The sequence below is a fragment of the Bombina bombina genome, chromosome 8, assembly GCF_027579735.1.
Source record: "Bombina bombina isolate aBomBom1 chromosome 8, aBomBom1.pri, whole genome shotgun sequence".
Classification (NCBI taxonomy): Eukaryota; Metazoa; Chordata; class Amphibia; order Anura; family Bombinatoridae; genus Bombina; species Bombina bombina.
The window spans coordinates 98693207-98712793 of record NC_069506.1 but is presented as its reverse complement, the minus strand read 5'-3'; the positions used below and the strand labels follow the sequence as shown (position 1 = coordinate 98712793).

Below are 19587 nucleotides of genomic sequence, written 5' to 3'. Positions count from 1 at the left end.
AAATATTCTGGAGTTAAGAGCAATATTCAATGCTCTTCTAGCTTGGCCTCAGTTAGCAACCCTGAGGTTCATCAGATTTCAGTCGGACAACATCACGACTGTGGCTTACATCAACCATCAAGGGGGGACCAGGAGCTCCCTAGCGATGTTAGAAGTCTCCAAGATAATTCGCTGGGCAGAGACTCACTCTTGCCATCTATCAGCGATCCATATCCCAGGTGTAGAGAACTGGGAGGCGGATTTTCTAAGTCGTCAGACTTTTCATCCGGGGGAGTGGGAACTCCATCCGGAGGTGTTTGCTCAATTGGTTCATCGTTGGGGCACACCAGAATTGGATCTCATGGCGTCTCACCAGAACGCCAAGCTTCCTTGTTACGGATCCAGGTCCAGGGACCCAGAAGCGACGCTGATAGATGCTCTAGCAGCACCGTGGTTCTTCAACCTGGCTTATGTGTTTCCACCGTTTCCTCTGCTCCATCGACTGATTGCCAAAATCAAACAGGAGAGAGCATCAGTGATCTTGATCGCGCCTGCGTGGCCACGCAGGACCTGGTATGCAGACCTGGTGGACATGTCATCCTTTCCACCTTGGCCTCTGCCTCTGAGACAAGACCTTCTACTACAAGGTCCTTTCAATCATCCAAATCTAATTTCTCTGAGACTGACTGCCTGGAGATTGAACGCTTGATTTTATCAAGGCGTGGCTTCTCCGAGTCAGTCATTGATACCTTAATACAGGCACGAAAGCCTGTAACCAGGAAAATCTACCATAAGATATGGCGCAAATATCTTCATTGGTGTGAATCCAAGAATTACTCATGGAGTAAGGTTAGGATTCCTAGGATATTGTCCTTTCTCCAAGAGGGTTTGGATAAAGGATTATCAGCTAGTTCTTTAAAGGGACAGATTTCTGCTCTGTCTATCCTTTTGCACAAGCGTCTGGCAGAGGTTCCAGACGTCCAGGCATTTTGTCAGGCTTTGGTTAGAATTAAGCCTGTGTTTAAACCTGTTGCTCCTCCATGGAGCTTAAACTTGGTTCTTAAGGTTCTTCAAGGAGTTCCGTTTGAACCCCTTCATTCCATTGATATCAAACTTTTATCTTGGAAAGTTCTGTTTTTGATGGCTATTTCCTCGGCTCGTAGAGTCTCTGAGTTATCAGCTTTACAATGTGATTCTCCTTATCTGATTTTCCATACAGATAAAGTAGTTCTGAGTACAAAACCTGGGTTTTTACCTAAGGTAGTTTCCAACAAGAATATCAATCAAGAGATTGTTGTTCCATCATTGTGTCCTAATCCTTCTTCAAAGAAGGAACGTCTTTTACATAATTTGGACGTAGTCCGTGCTTTAAAGTTTTACTTACAAGCGACTAAAGATTTTCGCCAAACAGCTACACTGTTTGTTGTTTACTCTGGACAGAGGAGAGGTCAAAAAGCTTCGGCAACCTCTCTTTCTTTTTGGCTTCGGAGCGTAATACGCTTAGCCTATGAGACTGCTGGACAGCAGCCCCCTGAAAGGATTACAGCTCATTCTACTAGAGCTGTGGCTTCCACCTGGGCCTTTAAATTAAAAAAAAAATGTTTTTGAGCCTGTCCGTTAATTCTTTCTGATAAAAATCACAAACTGAAAATAATACTTAAAGGGACATGAATGTACGATTTAGATACAGCATGCAAATAGAAAGGAAAAAAAAACTTTCCAATTTACTTCTTTTAAAAAATTGACTTTGTTTTTTCTTGTTGAAACCTTACTCCTTCCCATGACAGCATACCTAGGTAGGCTCAGGAAACTGCACTATATGTGCTAACTTTGTTGAAACCAATGCTGACATATAGTGTTCAAGACATGGGAACACTTATGATCCTACCTTGGTATGCTCTCATTAAAAGAAGTTAAGTTTCAACAAAGGATTTTTTTTATAAAATAAGTAAAATGGTTGTGCGTTGAGTGCCCTTTAGTTCGAATAAGGTCCAATTTATGTCAAAATGTTTGTAACATACCTTTTAGACCATGGTGTTTGTATATTATTATTATTATCGGTTATTTGTAGAGCGCCAACAGATTCCGCAGCGCTAATAGTATATTCCTAAGACCTTGCTACATAATATCTCTATATGCTTATCTTGTTAATTCCTTTTCTTTTTATGAACATTTTTTTCCTTGAAAATATTCAATAAAAAATATATTTAATTTAAAATAAATAAAATAGATTTAATTTTAATTGCATACTCTTATTCTAAAAATCTTCTGATTTAAAACGTTTAATGTTGACTTTATGTCCCTTAAATATATTTTTTAAGGTTCAAGATTTTTCAAATTATAATAGCAATGCAGTTGTCATCTGAATGGGACATTTTGTATAAGTGTTTGATATATAAGATAATATTTTTAGATCAATGAGATGTGGGAATTACATAACTGGTTGTATTTGTCTTGTGAATGCTCCCTCTGCTGGTCAGTTAATTCACTACAGCTTTGAACAAAAGGAAATGCATTTCTGTGTTCAATTGAAAGAACATAATAAATAACATTTTGCAATTTTAATAGATAGAATTCTGTGAAAAATCAGTTTTCACACATAATTAGGAAAGAGTACAAAAGCATTTCCAAATATTCCGTTATCTTTCTTTGAGAGCAATTAAAATATTTTTTCTTTTTAAGTATCAGTAATTCATAATTTTGACAGGGTCTCCAAATGCGTTAGTAATAACAGTATTTATTAACGTAATGGTAAGCAGAGGTCGCAACTGCTACCGATTCCCCGAGGGTCAGCCCAGCTTAAAAAAATAAAAAATAAATAAAAAAAAAATAAAAAAAAAAATTCTTTTTTGTTTCAATAAAAACCGTTGACCTGCCACTGCCTGCACTGATATCATGTGAGTGTGACATGATGCTTCACTAGTGTCTCTGACTACAGGGGTTAGTGTTTCTGTTTTACCCATTGGTGTTTAGGTGTATGTGTGTATGTATGTGACTGTGTGTGTGTGTGTGTATGTGACTGTGTGTGTATTGAACCAGCAAATTACAGACCATGTTACTACAGCATGGGGGGGTGGGGGGTAAACAGTATCACTATACAGTACCACTATATACAGTACAGGGGGGCTGGACCATGTCACAGACTACTGTGGTCACTTTATAAAGTACTGGGGCGGGTAGGGTCAGGCCAGCCATCTCACCGGCAGATTACAGACGGTGTCACTAACTTACTATATACAGTACTATTGGGTTAAACAGTGTCACTATATACAGTAATAGGGGGTCAGACCATCTCACAGACTGTGGGCACAGGGTACCTCCTTTTGCAGACATGTAATCTTAGTCACATTTTTTTTTTGGGGGGGGGGGGGCTTCATAGATTCTTGCACCTGGGCCCTGTGGTTTCTAGTTACGCCTCTGGTTTGTACTGTTTGTTCTTGAGAATTGGTTCTATCCTCCATGTCTGATATCCTATCCTCTACCTCCACCAATCTTGCAGCAAACTGCCTTACTTATGCAGAAAGTTGGGAGAAATATTTTCTTAGCATATCAAACTGTGGCACTATCATCTCAGCTATTTGTTTCGCCAACACTTGTGAGTCTGCCACTGCTATTGTTTGATCCATTTCAGTAATGTTATCTAGCGAAAGTTCTACATTAGTTTTACATTTTTGTCCCTCTGTTTGGGAGCCATCCCTGGAGATTTATTTTTTGTGCTATAAGTGTATTTCCCTATAAAAAGGAGAGAAAAAAAAATAGAAAAAAAAAAAGTGATTTTTCTAGATATATGTATGTGTTACTGTGAATACAACCCCTAGCAAGGGATTCAATTGTGTCTTCTTTTTTTTTTAAAGATAAAGGGGCATATGTATCAATGTGCGAGCGGACATGATACGCAAATTGGCCGCTAGCAGGGGGTGTCAATCAACCCGAACGTATTCAATTGGGTTGATTTCTGTCCGCGGCCTCAGAGCAGGTGGACAAGTTATGTAGTAGCGGTCTTTAAACCGCTGCTTCATAAATTCTGTTTCCGGAAACAAGGGGCGTCAAGCTTGATAAATATGCCCCAAAGTGTCTAGTGACTTATGAAAACATAATCACAAGTTTTAGGAATATTCTTCTCAAACTGTAAAACAGTGCTTCAAGTTTCTCTGTCTGGGAACCAACTTAGTGACCATGTGCAAAATAAATTCATAATAAGTGGGTATCTGTGAAAAAACAATAACTGGTGCCCTCTTACATTACTCCTTCCCTCAGAGAGAGAACAATGATTAAGCAGATAGTGATTGATCAGAACAGTGTAGCTTATTCAATCCTGCCTTTGTTGTTTGATAGCCAGTTTGCTCTTTTTCATTAACCCTTCACACAGTGTAACACTATTTCACAATTATTCCTAAACAGAATTATATAGATCTCTTCAAATAACAGATAACCAACAATTGACATAGTCAGGGCCGTCTTTAATATTGACTGGACTCTGGGCAAAAATTTTCTTGGGCCCCCTCATGCAATTTCGCTCTCCACCGCAACATACCAAAAAACAACTAAATCAATTTTTTTTTTAATTATTAGCCCAGCAGTGGATCATCCACTGCTGGGCTAATCATTTAAAAAAAAAAAATTAAATACATTGCAATATGTGAAACTGGACCTAAGCAGAACTAATAAGTAAATAAATATATAAATTCCTCCACTGTGGATTCATTTAATATTCTTTTGAATGTGATTCTAGTGTGAGGTTAGCTGGTTAAAGAGATTTAGGGCAGCAAACAGGAGCAAAGCAAGGTAAACACTGAGGAGGAAGCATGGAGGTGCAGACAAAAATAAGTTTACTGACTGGAACAGCAGAACTACTATTGGAATCTGTAAAATCTGAGACAGAGAGAAAACAAAAACTATAAAAATGAAACTTACATTAATCTGTGAAGTATCAGCAGGACACTATACATCAGCCACAGCAGCACATGTCACTTCTTTGCTAGGAACAAGTTCCCTCTCACCCTGCACTAGACAATGCTGCATGGGGAGTGGCGTGTGTGCACTCACTTATTCTTCCCACTGACACCTTTCTACAAAGAACTGTTCCCCTTACAAACTTCAGTTAGTTGATCTTAGGGCCCCAGCAGAAAGAGCAAGGCTAAGGGGACCAGCAGACAGGATGCTGTCTGTCCAAGGCTGCATGGACACAGTGTGGGATGAGTCACACAGCCTCAAGACTGAAGAGAGCAGTGTATGCAGCTGCACAGATGCTCAAATCCTCACGTCCTTGCCGCTCCAGCTTTCTGCTGCATGCGCCTACAGTCAGCCCTACCCAGAAACAATCCCCACCACCAGAGCAGTGACCTGGTAACAGTGGTAACCCCAGTAGGACCTTTTCTGATGCAGTGGGAATGGCTGGATACCAAGTTAAGGCTTTGCATTCAGTGCTGCACAGTGCACATCTAAAACAGCACATGGAAATAGCTTGGCATGTCACATGACACCAGCACGGTCTGGCACAGTTTAAAAAAAATAAATATATATATATATATATATATATACAGAGTACTTTTGACTGTGACAGTATTAGGATTGAATGTATGTGTTCCCCATGTCACATCAGCAGTCTGGTATGAACCATAAAAAAAAAAAAAAAAAAATTTTTTTTTTGGACTCTTGGGCCCCTCAACAGAAACTGGGCCCTGGGCAGCTGCCCCTTTTGCCCTGTGTTAAAGACGGTCCTGGACATAGTTCGCACAGCAACAAGTAATCACTGTGAATAGGCCTTAGGCCTAACTTAATAGCTACTATGTGTACTTCAGCCAGCTTATTCCAAGAAGTAGACAGTCATTTGCTATTAGAGGCAACCCCATATGTTAGGTGTCATCCTTCTCAGCCCTCCTTCTCTCCTGAGATACTGGCACAGGGGCCTGCTTACAGAGATCTGTTAGAGTAAGCAGCGTTTAGTAGAGGGGATGTTCACCCAATAGACACAGGGGTAAGGTGTAGGGGTATTGTAAGAGCGCCTATTTAATCTGATTTTGTGAGTTACTGCAGACATCCTAACCTGCAAAAACTCATTTCAGGGAGGTGGCTTCACCCGCTACTGCGCCCCCCCCCCCAGTTATATATTAGTCCCCTTTAAACCATAAATAAGATAGGGACTTATAATTAAAGTGGCTTCCTACTAAAGTCACATTTAAAAAAAGTAGCTTTATTGCACAACCACATACAACAAACCTATTTTCCAGTGATTGTACGCTTGTTGAATGCTTAAATATTTTAGAATACGAAATTTAATTACGTGCAGTAAATAAGGTAGTATTTGTGTTTTTATTTTATTAGAATCAGTGAGGGCTTTTTGGTTACTGATGCATGCTTTGAGGGTTCTATAACGTCCCAGCAACTAAAGGCATTCCTTAAAGAAACACTTGGAGTTTCAGGGAGATTGCATTCCATTTGCTGGCATCCGGGAGCCACTATTACAATCAGGGAGACTCCCTGAACTTCAGGGAGAGTTGGGATGTCTGGTTACTGTCTTTAGGCATTAAACAGTTAGGGACTGCTTTATATTGCACATAATTCCTATATGCATATTAAGTTCTTTCCTTCAAACTCCCCTTTGAGCCTGAGTTGCCCTTGTAGTTGCCGGCTCCCAAGCTATTTTACTTCTGCAAAATTCTAAAGTGCCACACTTTGGTGAATAACCGAACAATGTTCCAGCCCTTTATCCAGTACTTCTTATCAACCACAACCAGTATCAGTTAGTAAAGCAATTAAGCTCTCCAGTTCTTCCTTGTTAATGTACCGTAGGTAAACGTATGGCCCCCTTACTTTCCCTCAAAAAGGTAGGCTATGCCAACAGCAGGGATATTTAAGTCTTGGTGGTCTGAGTAATGCCCAACATTGTCCTCAGCTATCCACCGTACCAAAAAAAAAAGGCTGAGGGAGATGTATATACAGGGGCTAGATAGCTTTTAGGAAATTCAGGCAAATCACAAAAGAAACCAAACTTTTCCACTTATCTTAACGATCCTATCAGTCTGGACCTGGTCTCTGCAGAATCTCCTTTGAGCCTTTCTGCAGTGCAGTGATTGATACTGTGCACGCTCCTACCTTGTCAGGATACAATACACCTCCCGTAGACGAGCTGTCTTTCGCTCCTTAGCTGGCTCTGAAAGGGGTTATGGGAGCGGCTACTGTATACTACGGTACTAACTGTGTCTCAGCGGCGTGTGCGATGCCGCCCTCCTTACACGCCTGTTGTCCCTCGACTGGGATCCTGCCAACTTGGTCAAACGGCAATGTGGCTCTATCTCCGGTATGCACCCCCGGTCTCCCTGGGCTCTGCCTGGCTGTGAGTGATGGTTCTCAGCCTAAGGCCTTCAGCATGTTGGGGGATAGTGCGTTCTCCCTTCTGTGAACGCTGAGCTTGCTCACCACCCTGTGCAGCTCCTCCCTTTCCGGAACCGCTTCCCAATTGTGTGAACATCTTAGTTGAAGTGACTTTGAAATCTGTTCTTCACACCATACTACAAAGGGAACTGAAACCCCATGGTAACATTCTTTATTGATTCTATGGGGCACATTTATGAAAGTGCGACCGGACATGATACAATGTTGCGTATCATGTCTGCCGCACACCGATAAATGCCGACAGCATACGCTATCTGCATTTATCATTGCACAAGCAGTTCTTGTGAATTGCTTGTGCAATGCCAACCCTGCGGAAACAGGGGCATCAAGCTTCCTTCGGAGCTTGATAATTCGGCCCCATTATATATATTTTCTTTTATACAAAATGTGCTTGTTTTTATAACTAACACTGTTTCTATCAATTGGAAGATTTTATTTTGTATCCAATTTTTTAACCTTAAGCATTAGCACTTGTATTTTTGTTTTTTATTCATCCCTGCTTTGAACAGATTTGTGAGAGCATAAAGCCATAAACACACTGATTAGACTCATTTAGCAAGAAGTGCGATCAAAGACATTAGCCCAGCTGGCACTTTAATATCTTCTTCATGGCCATAACACTTGGATTTTATTCTCAAATAGACCATTAAGATGGATGATGCCCTCTGTGTAGCAAATGGATGTCTTTGCATTGTAAAGTTAAGCGATGTTGAGCAATATTACTTGTAGCATTATGGGTAATGTGATAGGTGATATATTTTAACTCTGAAAGGCTCAGATAACTATTTCTAAAGTGAAGCACAGTAGCTCTTATTCCCCTAGATACCAGGAAGGTATAATTACTGAAGGGGTAAGTGTTTGCTTTGTAGTAATGTACTCAGTGATGTACTGAGAATTAGGTTGATACATAAATGCAATGTACATCTGTACATGGTATTGGCAATATGGAGGTACTGGGGTATATTTATTAAAGGGACATTAAACACTTTGAGATGGTAATATAAAATGATAAATTGTATATAATAAAACAACTCTGCAATATACTTTCATTATTTATTTTGTCCTCTTTGCCTGTAATTCCATTCTGAAATTGTGAGCTTTTCAGTTCCTGTTAGAAATGGAAGTGCAGAACACTGTTAAATCCAGCACAACCATTGGCTGCACACTCTAGTGACCTATTTATAACGGTCTCTAATTGGCCACAGCAGAGAAGGTAACACAAGTTACAACATGGCAGCTCCCAGTGTTTTATAGACACTAAAACTTTACACTTATTTTGTCACTTTTTAAACAACTAATGAAACTTTAAAAAATACATCTACATGTTAGTCATGGACTAATCTTTTCTTTGAATGCATCATTCTATCTAGCATGTATTTAGTGTTTAATGTCCCTTTAATGTGCGAGCGGACATGATGTGATGCAGCGTATCATGTCTGCCGCACATCGATAAATGCCAACAGCTGGTGCAATGCCGCCCCCTGCAGATTCACGCCCAATCGGTTGATAGCAGGGGGGTGTCAATCAACCCGATCGTATTTGGGGGTCGATTTCTGTCCGCCGCCTCAGAGCAGGCGGACAAGTTATGGAGCAGCAGTCTTTAGAAGGTTCACTGGAAACAAGGGGCACCAAGCTCCTTACGGAGCTTGATAAATCGGCCCCTAAATCACTTGTGAGTGTGGGGCATTGGGTATATGGGTATAAGTTTCTGCATTGTGTAGGGTAGAGGCTAAGTAGTATTAAATCCCTAAACTGTGAGATACTGACTATAGGCTCCATGTACTAAGCAGCGTAAGCTGTTACGAAGCTCTTGCGGGGCAGATTCACACATGCAAGCCTGCTTCCCGCAATGTAAGAAGCAGTGGTCATTAGACCGCTGCTTCTTACATTTTTCGCCACCTCAGAGGTGGCTCACTCTCGGGGATTGACAGTCGCACAAGGGAAGGGGCAGACATTGCACACTCATTGGAGTGTGTAATAATGCATACGGGCCAGCGGACGAACAGATCTGCTGCCCGTATGCAATGAAGGCATGCGGACAGCTTCTCAAGTTGAGAAGCTTGTCCACAAGATGTTTAATACACAGGGCCCTATATGTTGGTTAAATCACCACTCTCTGTGGGGTACTGGTTATATGGGGTTGAACACCTTCATCTTTATGTATTACTTAACTGTCCCTCCTTCCACTCTTTATTTCCCATTTTTTAAAAGGAACTTGGTGCTGCCTATAATACTGAAGGCTTCAGAATTCAACAAATAAATTTAAATATTTTGATAAACCAGAAACTTGATCTGCTTGTGCATAAAGCACCCTCATAAAGCACTTGTCTCTGATGTCCTCTGGTGCAAAATATTTTTTTGGGCCCTCCAAAGGTAACTCATTAGCAGTATTAATCATTTACATGCTGCTCCACATAATGATTTAGAGGATAGATAAGCACTAACCTGCACTTATAAAAGGCTGTCCTGCATTAGGATTGTACACATTCTGCACACACCTATGTATAGACTGGCTGTTATGGGCCCCCCAAGCACTTGGGCCCTGGTGCCAATGCACCTGCGGCACCAATGGTAGTTCTGCCCCTGGGGAGGTGTTAAAAGACCCTTGCTGATGCAAACTTTGTGCTTGGAAGTCCTAGAATTCTTGCTTCTAGACTGTTTCCCTGATCCTGGCTTGTATCCTGGTTTATGCTTCTTGCCTCATCCTTGCCTGTACTGTGCTGTGTGGATCGATTACCTTTCTACTGACCTTTCGAAAAATACTCTGGCTTTTTCTTCTTTAACCCCTTAACAACCAGCGCCGTACCCTGTACGACGCTGCTGTCCTGGGCCTCTCTCTGCCGCGAGATTGCGCTATTTCTGCATGTGTGGCAGTGCAGAAATAGACTTGCAGAGGTACCAATGCAGAGAGGGACACTGTGTCCCTCTCTGCATCGGGCAGCGGTGGTGCCGATCGTTGGTGGTGTGGGAGGGTTAGGAGGGATGCGGGTGGGCGGCCCATCGACGGAGGGGGGCAGGAGCGGGTGGGATTGCTATGCTACAGAAAACAAAAATGCTTAAAGCGGCAGGGAGGGGGAAGAAGGGAGGGGGGAATAGGGAGGGGGGAAGGAGGGAGAGGGGGCTCCTATAGTGCAGGGGGATTAGAAGGTGGAAAATCAATCTGGGAGGGAGAGGGGGGCAGCTAAACTACAGAATAAATATTTATTATTATTATTATTATTAAATTAAAAAAATATAGATTTAGATAACAGCTGCCCCTCTTTTATTATGTATCAGTTGCCTGTGTTCTTCAGTGACCTTCTTCTCCATTTATTGCCTATTTATGTACTACTTTGCTGCTCCCGTTCTATATGTTGCACTCTGCTGAACTAGATGACCACCCAATGTCTTGTTGTACCAGATCATTGTCTCTTTCTCACCAGTTACCCTGCTTCTACCCACTACACCAGCTGCAATATCATTGGCCACTTCTGTATCATCTATGCTTGAGTTCCTCCACTGTATCCCTGTCATCTGCACACTCCTTTATTTGTTTTGTTTTTTTCCCCTTCACATGAACCGGCAACGGCTGTTACTATTCCATAATGTGTTAACTACTCTTCGGATATTAGTGTTAGGGACATAGACAGAAAAGCACATGTGCGTTTTTTTTTTGCAAAAATATCTAATAAATGTGCTTATAGATAAGCATTATAATATATTAATCAGATCTATTTATAAAAGGACTCTTGCTGGCTGTCAATTACTCATTGGCTCTTTTATCTATCTCATTTCCTCCCCTTATAGTATTAATCAATAAACGCACATCCCGGTGTACTATCAGAGCATTAATGAAGATTCTTTGCTGATTACAGCCAAGAAGCTATTAATCAATACTGCCTTTTAACAATAAGCTCTAATATACATTTGTATACACACTTATGGGGCGATTTATCAAGCTGAGGCGGACAGTGCCGCACATACCTGCCCCTGTCCGCCGCAGCTCGCCTCTGGTGGGCTGAATTCCCGTGGTGGAATTCAGCATTGCACACGTACACTATTTTGCGCTCACGTGCAATCCCGCCCCCTGCCTGCGCATAGCCAATCACGCATGGGCAGGAGCTGTCAATCTCCCCGGTCGGACTATACTGGGGAGATTGAAATTCGCCACTTTAGAAGTGGCGAAAGTTTAGGAAAGCAGCGGTCTTATGACCGCTGCTTGTTAAATACGGCGTGCAGGTTCTCTTGTGAGAACCTGCAGTCGTATGGGGTTGAAAGGCTTGCGAAGCCTTTGAAAAATCGACCCCTTAGCTAGTGCTGACCCTGTTAATTTTAACTGTTGTGTCTTCTCCAAACTGTGATCTTTGTTGTGCTTCTCATCAATGGCCCCATACTCAAAATCTCACTGGTATTGAGAGATATTATCAGCTTATTTTACTGAGCAATATATTGTAAAGTAAGTATCTCCCCTTCACAGAAAGAATATTAGTGAACTGCTCTTAAAGGGACATAAAACCCAACACTTTCTTTCATGATTCAGATAGAGCATACATTTTTAAACCGCTTTCTAATTTACTTCTATTATCAAATGTGCTTAATTCTCTTGGTATCCTTTATTGAAGAAGCAGCAATGCACTACTGGGAGCTAGCTGAACACATTGGTAAGCAAATGACAAGAAGCATATATCTGTAGCCAGCAATCAGCAGCTAGCTCCCAGCTCCTGAGCCTACCTATATATGCTTTTCAACAAAGGATACCAAGAGAACTAAACAAATTAGATTATAGAAGTAAACTGGAAAGTTGTTTAAAATTGTTTGGTTTATCTGAATAATAAAAGAACAGATTTGGGTTTAATGTCCCTTTAATGAGGTACACAGTTCCAAAGGTAAAAATTGCCTTTAAAATAATCACTTACGGCCTCATAATACTCACAAGGCATCTTATGGAATCTCATTAGACAAGAGAGCTTTAAAGAATCAAGCCCCAAGTGACTTTGTTTCCCCACTGCTGTCTCTTCCCTGCAGGCACTGTGAGGTCACCAAGGGGTGGGTCTACCTGCCAAAGTAGGCAGCGTGAGACAAAAAAAGAGGGGGGCAGGTAAAGAGGGATTTGGAAGACTGTATATCAGCTCACATCCCACTTACAAAGACAAGTAACCTTGAGTCTGACATTTCAAATGATGGGCCACATGTCCTGCAAGTTGCAGGTGATTGCTGTAAAAACCAGAGTGGCCTCTAATTTTGAATATATTCTTTCAAATAAGGGGTCACATACACTAGTAAGTGGCAGGTAATTGCTGTAAAAATGGTGAATACCTGCAACACCACTTAAAATGTTAATTAACTTGATGGGGAGGGGGCTCCCTGTCTCCCCACATTTTGTCTAGAAGGGCAAGTGATCCCTTATTTAAAAGCCCCTCTTTTAAATGAGAAGTCACTTATCCCTTATGATGTAGCTGATCACATTTAAAAATGGTGGTAACCTGCCTCATGATGTCTAGTGGTGGGGGAGGGTGGTCACTACAGAGAACCCTATCTCCCATTCTGTTTAAACTAGATGGGTATAAAACACCTTATGTTAAAGTGTCACACACCCCTCTAATTTTCATGTGATCACCATTACACTGTCTACTTGTTAATGGTGATCACCTGAAAATCCCCTCCATAAACATAAAGGTGTATGAGACCCCAGTTTAAAAGAGGGGAACCCCCTCTTTCCATGAAGGGGGTCTAACACCCTTGTCATTAGTAGGTGATTGACATTTTGATGCCAATCACCTACTTAATGTATTTACTATATAGGGGGCAGTGGCCATATCCCCTACAGACAGCATACAACACACATGCACCCAATACCCCTCACACCAAAAGGGAGATTGCCCATAATCAAATGAGTGGTCCCTTTGAATAGCAGGTGATTGCCACTGGAATAGCAATCACCTGTATACTTTGTGCCTTTTACTGTCATCTGAACTAAAAATGGACATATGCACCACAACATATGCATAGGGCAAGAGATACCTGCTTTTAAAGAGGTGAGGCCGCTCTTTTAAAGAGAGGCCACTTGACCAGGTGGTTATCTGTTGACCACTGTGTTAACAATGATCACCTGTCAGATCCATAAGCATATGGAACAATATCAGGGGGTGGGGTATCCCTATGTTGCCCCTTACAATATATACATAAACTTGAGATGCCTTAATTGAAATCAGCAATCCTGATTTCAAATAAGTGGCCCTGTGCTACCTCTACACTTTAGTTATATTTTTGGTGTTCTGGTGCTTTAGAGAGCCTTTATTCCACCGTAACATAACAACATATAATCCCTCATTTAAAATAGTGAGGTTTCACAATTTATAGAAAGGGTTTCATGTCCTTATAGATATGAAGTGATTGCTATGGTAAGTCTGAAAACCTGCAGTAACCGCAAGACTCATTTATTTGTACTGTTGATGTAAGCGCTCATAGAACAATGTTCGTCTAAACTAATAAACAATGCAAGAATCATAATAAATGGGAGAACTGAGGGAATTTAAAAATGGGTGATAATTTGTGAAATTCTTTACAAGAAGACTTTTAGTACAACTTATTTAAGGGGTTTTAAAAATATTTTTTGCAATGCTAAATGATTTTTAGACAGGGATGGGAACATGCATACAGATTTAAAATGGGTTTTACCACCCCTCTAGGAACTCAGAAAAGAGAACAATAATTGTTTTTGTTACTGTGACCATCTTGCAATTTATCTAACCATACAAATATTACACAAGTTACCTTAAAGGGACAGTAAAGTCAAAACTAAACTTTCATGATTGAGATAGGGCAAGCAATTTTAAACAATTTTCAATTTACTTTATCATCAAATTTGCTTTGTTCCCTTGGTGGTATTTTTGAAAAGCTAAACCTAGCTAGGCTCAAACTGGTTTCTAAACCGTTGAAAACCGCCTCTTAGCTCAGAGCATTTTGAAAGTTTTTCACAGTTAGACAGTGTTAGTTAATGTGTGTCATATAGATAACATTGTGCTCACTCCCGTGAAGTTATTTAGGAGTCTTCACTGATTGACTACACTGCATGTCTGTCAAAAGCACTTAGATAAGGAGGCTGTCTGCAGAGGCTTAGATACAAGGTAATCACAGAGGTAAAAAGTATATTAATATAACTGCGCAAAAATGGGGAATGGTTAATAAAGGGATTATCTATCTTTTTAAATAAGAACAAATTTGGTGTTTACTGTCCCTTTAAAGTATAAAATTATACATTGTGCTGTTTTAGGGAGGTGAACTGTTGCTTAATGTGGGACAATAAAATTTGTGTTTGAAATATTAAGGAAATGACACAAGTACTATGTACAACACAGAAAATGACACAAAAATGTGTATTTTGTTTGCATTTAATACTCTGGCAATTTCTCATATTATAATATTTCAGCAAACGAACAGTTACGCACAAGCGAAAAGGGGGTTTATCGCTAGTGTTTGTACATGTCGGGTTTATTGTTTGTATTACAAGTTTAAAATAAACACAATCACTTGAGAACGTGGGGATAGAGCATACTCAGATCTCTGGTTAAAGGGACACTGAACCCAAATTTTTTCTTTCGTGATTCAGATAGAGCATGCAATTTTAAGCAACTTTCTAATTTACTCCTATTATCAATTTGTCTTCATTCTCTTGGTATCTTTATTTGAAAAGCAAGAATGTAAGTTTAGATGCCGGCCCATTTTTGGTGAACAACCTGGGTTGTCCTTGCTGATTGGTGGATAAATGCATCCACCAATAAAAAAGTGCTGTCCAGAGTATTGAACTAAAAAAAGCTTAGATGTCTTTTTTTTCAAATAAAGATAGCAAGAGAACGAAGAAAAATTGATAATAGGAGTAAATTAGAAAGTTGCTTAAAATTGCATGCTCTATCTGAATCATGAAATAAAAAATTTAGGTTCAGTGTCCCTTTAACTGTTTTATCACAAATACATGAAAAAGTACAGTTACATTCATTATTAACACTGATAAAAAATTATATAAAAAAAAAATATTGCACAAAAAAGTAATAAACGCTCAAAGATATGAGGTCTCAGGTGTTATGAAAAAAAAGCAGGCAAAGGGCTTTAAAAATGAGATACATACATACATATACATGTCTATATATATATATATATATATATATATATATATATATATATATATATATATATGTTTATATGCGTGTACATATATATTTACAGACATATAAACAAATAAATACATATGCACACACATATACATATCTATATATATATATGTGTGTGTGTGTGTGTGTGTGTGTGTGTGCATTGGAGCCCTTTTCATTAACACAGATAAAAACATAAAACAGCATATTTATGCAATATTCATATTTAATAAAGTGTTATACTGTGTATTTACTGTACATATATCACATTCCAATGTTCTGCATATAGCAGAATGTGTTCTATGTATTTATAAATATATATTCCTATATATGTATCTGTTTATATCTATATATAATCATGTATATATGTATAGATATATATATGTATATATATGTGTGTGTGTAAAGATATTAGCAAAATACCAGCAGATAGATGTAGAAATATGTATTTATAAAGAAACAGAAAATATTCTGCTATGTAGAGAAAATTGGAATGTGAAATATTCATATTTTCATGTTGGGTTAGCACCCTTGACAATATGTGATCGGGTTTGCACGCGAGTAGGATGTTTTGTAGGGTTTTTCCCTACTTTTTTTGCTCCATTGACTTTTATGCGGAAATACGTTGTCACATGCACAATATCCTCAGTTAGGCGTTTTGTGCGCATCAGGTTAGCGCTGATGCAAAAACAGTTTACTTTCAATTTGTAATAGGAGAGCTACCCGACGCGTGCAAAAATATTATTTCTAGCAGAGTCAGCGTGCGAGCGGGAGCGTTGAATACTGTTCCACTTGTAATTTGGCCCACTCTCTGTTGAAAAAATAAGGTAAAATTTGAGTGGGTACCCAGGACCGGACTGGGTATAAAAAAGCAGCCCTGGAAAAATATGAAGACCAGCCCTATTTTCTGTTGAGTAAGTAGAATGCACATGCCCCATTTTTCTCATAGATGATTACTGGGACACTCCTTCACTAATATTTGTTTCAAAATTAAATTATATTTCTTTGTATTAAATACAAAAGTCAGATTGCTGTTATATAGAAACCCTACAACCCAATTGCATCCATTAATTACCCCTTTAAATTGTAGCTTTCCAGACCCAGCTGCTGCAGCCCACCGGGAAATCTCCTGGTATCCTGGTAGGCCAATCCGGCCCTGTGGGTACCTCACAGAAAGTTGAAATTTATGTATAAAAGCAATGAAGGCTAAACAATTAAAAACACCTATAGCACAGAGGTCTGAAAATGGCAGAGTTAAATAGATTTTAATACAGAAATACAAACTGTTCCACATCTACAACATAGCTGCATCAGTAGTTATGGCAATGCTGACAAAAAGTGGGGGGACGCTCATGGATATTTAAAAAAGATAAATAGCATTTTCTTGTATCCCTTACTCACTTTTCTGGTTGTTTTGAATTGGCCTCACCTGCTGCAATGCAAAAGTCCCAGAGGAGTTCAGGTAATTGGAGTCTAATTAATGCCTTTCATCCTCTCAGTTTGAAGACGAGAAAATGTTTGCTCCAGGGAGTTCAGATATGCTTCACTGCTCTAGAATAACCCTTCTTTTTCATTCCTTGGAGTAATTCTATTAAAATCATGCTATATGTGTTGATCAATTTGTCAGTTGTGCTAAAGTATATTTGTAGGTTTTTGGTTACTTCTTTAAACATGCAAAGTTATGATCTAATAGTATTACTTAAAAATTGCAAGAGTGCCAAGAGTATTGGCTATGTCACATTCTATCAGTTCACTTCAAGGAACATGAAACACATTTTTCCTTATTCAGATAGATCATACACTTTAAAAAACAAACAAAAATCTTTCCAGTTTATTTTGTTCTCTTTGTATCTTTGGTTGTAAATAGACAGGGTTAAGAGTGTGCACCTGTCTGGAGAACTATATGGTGTTGCAAGAATATATTTAACAATATTACAAATTTTGTAAAAATTGCTGCCATTTAAAGAGACAGTCTAGTCCAAAATAAACTTTCATGATTCAGATAGGGCATGTAATTTTAAACAATTTTCCAATTTACTTTTATCACCAATTTTGTTTTGTTCTCTTGGCATTCTTAGTTGAAAGTTTAACCTAGGAGGTTCAAATGCTAATTTCTTAGACCTTGAAGGCCACCTCTTTTCAGAATGCATTTTAACAGGCTTTTCATCACTAGAGGGTATTAGTTCATGTGTTTCATATAGATAACACTGTGCTCATGCACGTGAAGTTATCTGGGAGCAGGCACTGATTGGCTAAACTGCAAGTCTGTCAAAAGAACTGAAATAAAGGGGCAGTTTGCAGAGGCTTAGATACAAGATAATCACAGAGGTTAAAAGCATATTAATATGACTGTGTTAATTATGCAAAACTGGGGAATGGGTAATAAAGGGATTATCTATCTTTTAAAACAATAAAAATTCTGGTGTAGACTGTCCCTTTAATTCTAATGCTGCAATATAGTTCTTGTACACTACCTATTTAGGTATTCTATTCAACAAAGAATACCATGACAGCAAATTAAATTTGATAACAGAAGTTGAAACTTTTTAAAAATAATATCCACTGTCTGAATCTTTTGTTCCTTGTCCCTTTTTACAGGAGATCATGAAGGAGGATCTAACCATTGCGTTGGCCCACCTAAAAGAATTTGATCAGTTGATGACTGCTAGATACAACCAGCTTGTTGCCAGTATCAATTTTCCAGATATGGAAGAGCATGACACTAACACCCTTGCCACACGAGAGGAGACATCTGGGGCGCAGATGCAGGAAGTGCTAAATACCGATGCTCAGGTACATGTTGAGAGCGGTGCTGACACGATCCAGCACAATACAGAAAATGTTCCTAATTCAATGATGGCCCCTGCTGCGGAGGATGCGGCCGATCCGCTGGAGTGGGGGGAAGGCTTATCCCGTGATCAGATAAAGGTCGGATCGGGACCTTTCTTTATAACTATAGCTCCCAAGCCCCATATGAGAATACGGCTCACCATACTGCTGATAGCTGAGCCTTTCGCACTGGAGAAATTCGCAGGAGTCGTCACCGGAACCCCATAGCTCCAGGTGGGCTGTTTTCCCAAGCCAGAAAGCTGTCAATACCCAACAACGGACATACAGAACTTTATTGTCTTGGGGGAGGTAAAGCTTTCTCAGTGCAACATCGATGAATGTGGTGTGGGTTAATAAGGAATGTACTAACCATACTGGAGGAAAGGTACAACATAAATCATCCTGCACAGTATGATACTAGAACAATTCCAAGGAGTCTGACTTTCATGATACTACTTAATTAATGTTTTTACCATCACAGATGTATTTTCTATTTTTCCCTTTTATTTACTTGTCCAATATTGAGAGTCGCTAAATGTTTAATGGAAACTAACAGGTCTCTTTAGTCTATTGCTTGCACTGTTCGTTCCTGGTGTTTACTTATCTATCTATGTATTCTTTCAAAAGTTGCACTCATTAGGTTGGTAGTGCCTCTAATTTACATAAGCCCCTGTAGACACACTTGGAACTCACATAGCTCTACATCTGCCTACATAATACCCTAAAGTGTGAGCAACCTTTTGTGTTCATGCTACAACAAACTATTTCCAATTTCCCCTGCTACCTTTTGGGGTATTGTTTACTTTTTATGGCAATATCCCTCTGATCTGGTGCACTACACCTCTATCATTTATATATTTACATATTACTGTGTTTAACAGTTTATTATAACCACCTACACCAATTTTGGACCGAGAACAGATACATTATTATGGAGTTTATTAACTACACTAATATGAGGTAAGATCAGCTCTTCACAGATAGTTTATATATATATATATATATATATATATATATATATATATATATATATATACTTGATAGTCAGATAACTCCATATTACATATACTTATATACAAGCTACACTAAGCACCAAAATACACTCAGACAAGGAAACTTGTGCCTGTTTGCTGCAATGACACCCTCAAACCAGTCATGTCTACTCACAGCTGGGATTTATATGGTGGAGGACTCACCTAACCTACAACTATTCTCCTACATTATATGTTTTTACTGACATAAGTTGTACATTTGATGT

At 39.4% G+C, this 19587-nt stretch overlaps 1 long non-coding RNA gene across 1 annotated transcript in view; it reads left to right on the top strand.

Annotated features, from left to right (window-relative positions):
- LOC128638490 (uncharacterized) overlaps window positions 1-19288 on the top strand; it is a 47417-nt gene extending 28129 nt beyond the window's left edge. Inside the window, exon 3 of the long non-coding RNA XR_008399102.1 lies at window positions 18099-19288. This is a non-coding gene — a long non-coding RNA (uncharacterized LOC128638490). The remainder of the gene's footprint in view (window positions 1-18098) is intronic.
- The last annotated feature ends 299 nt before the right edge of the window (window positions 19289-19587 follow it).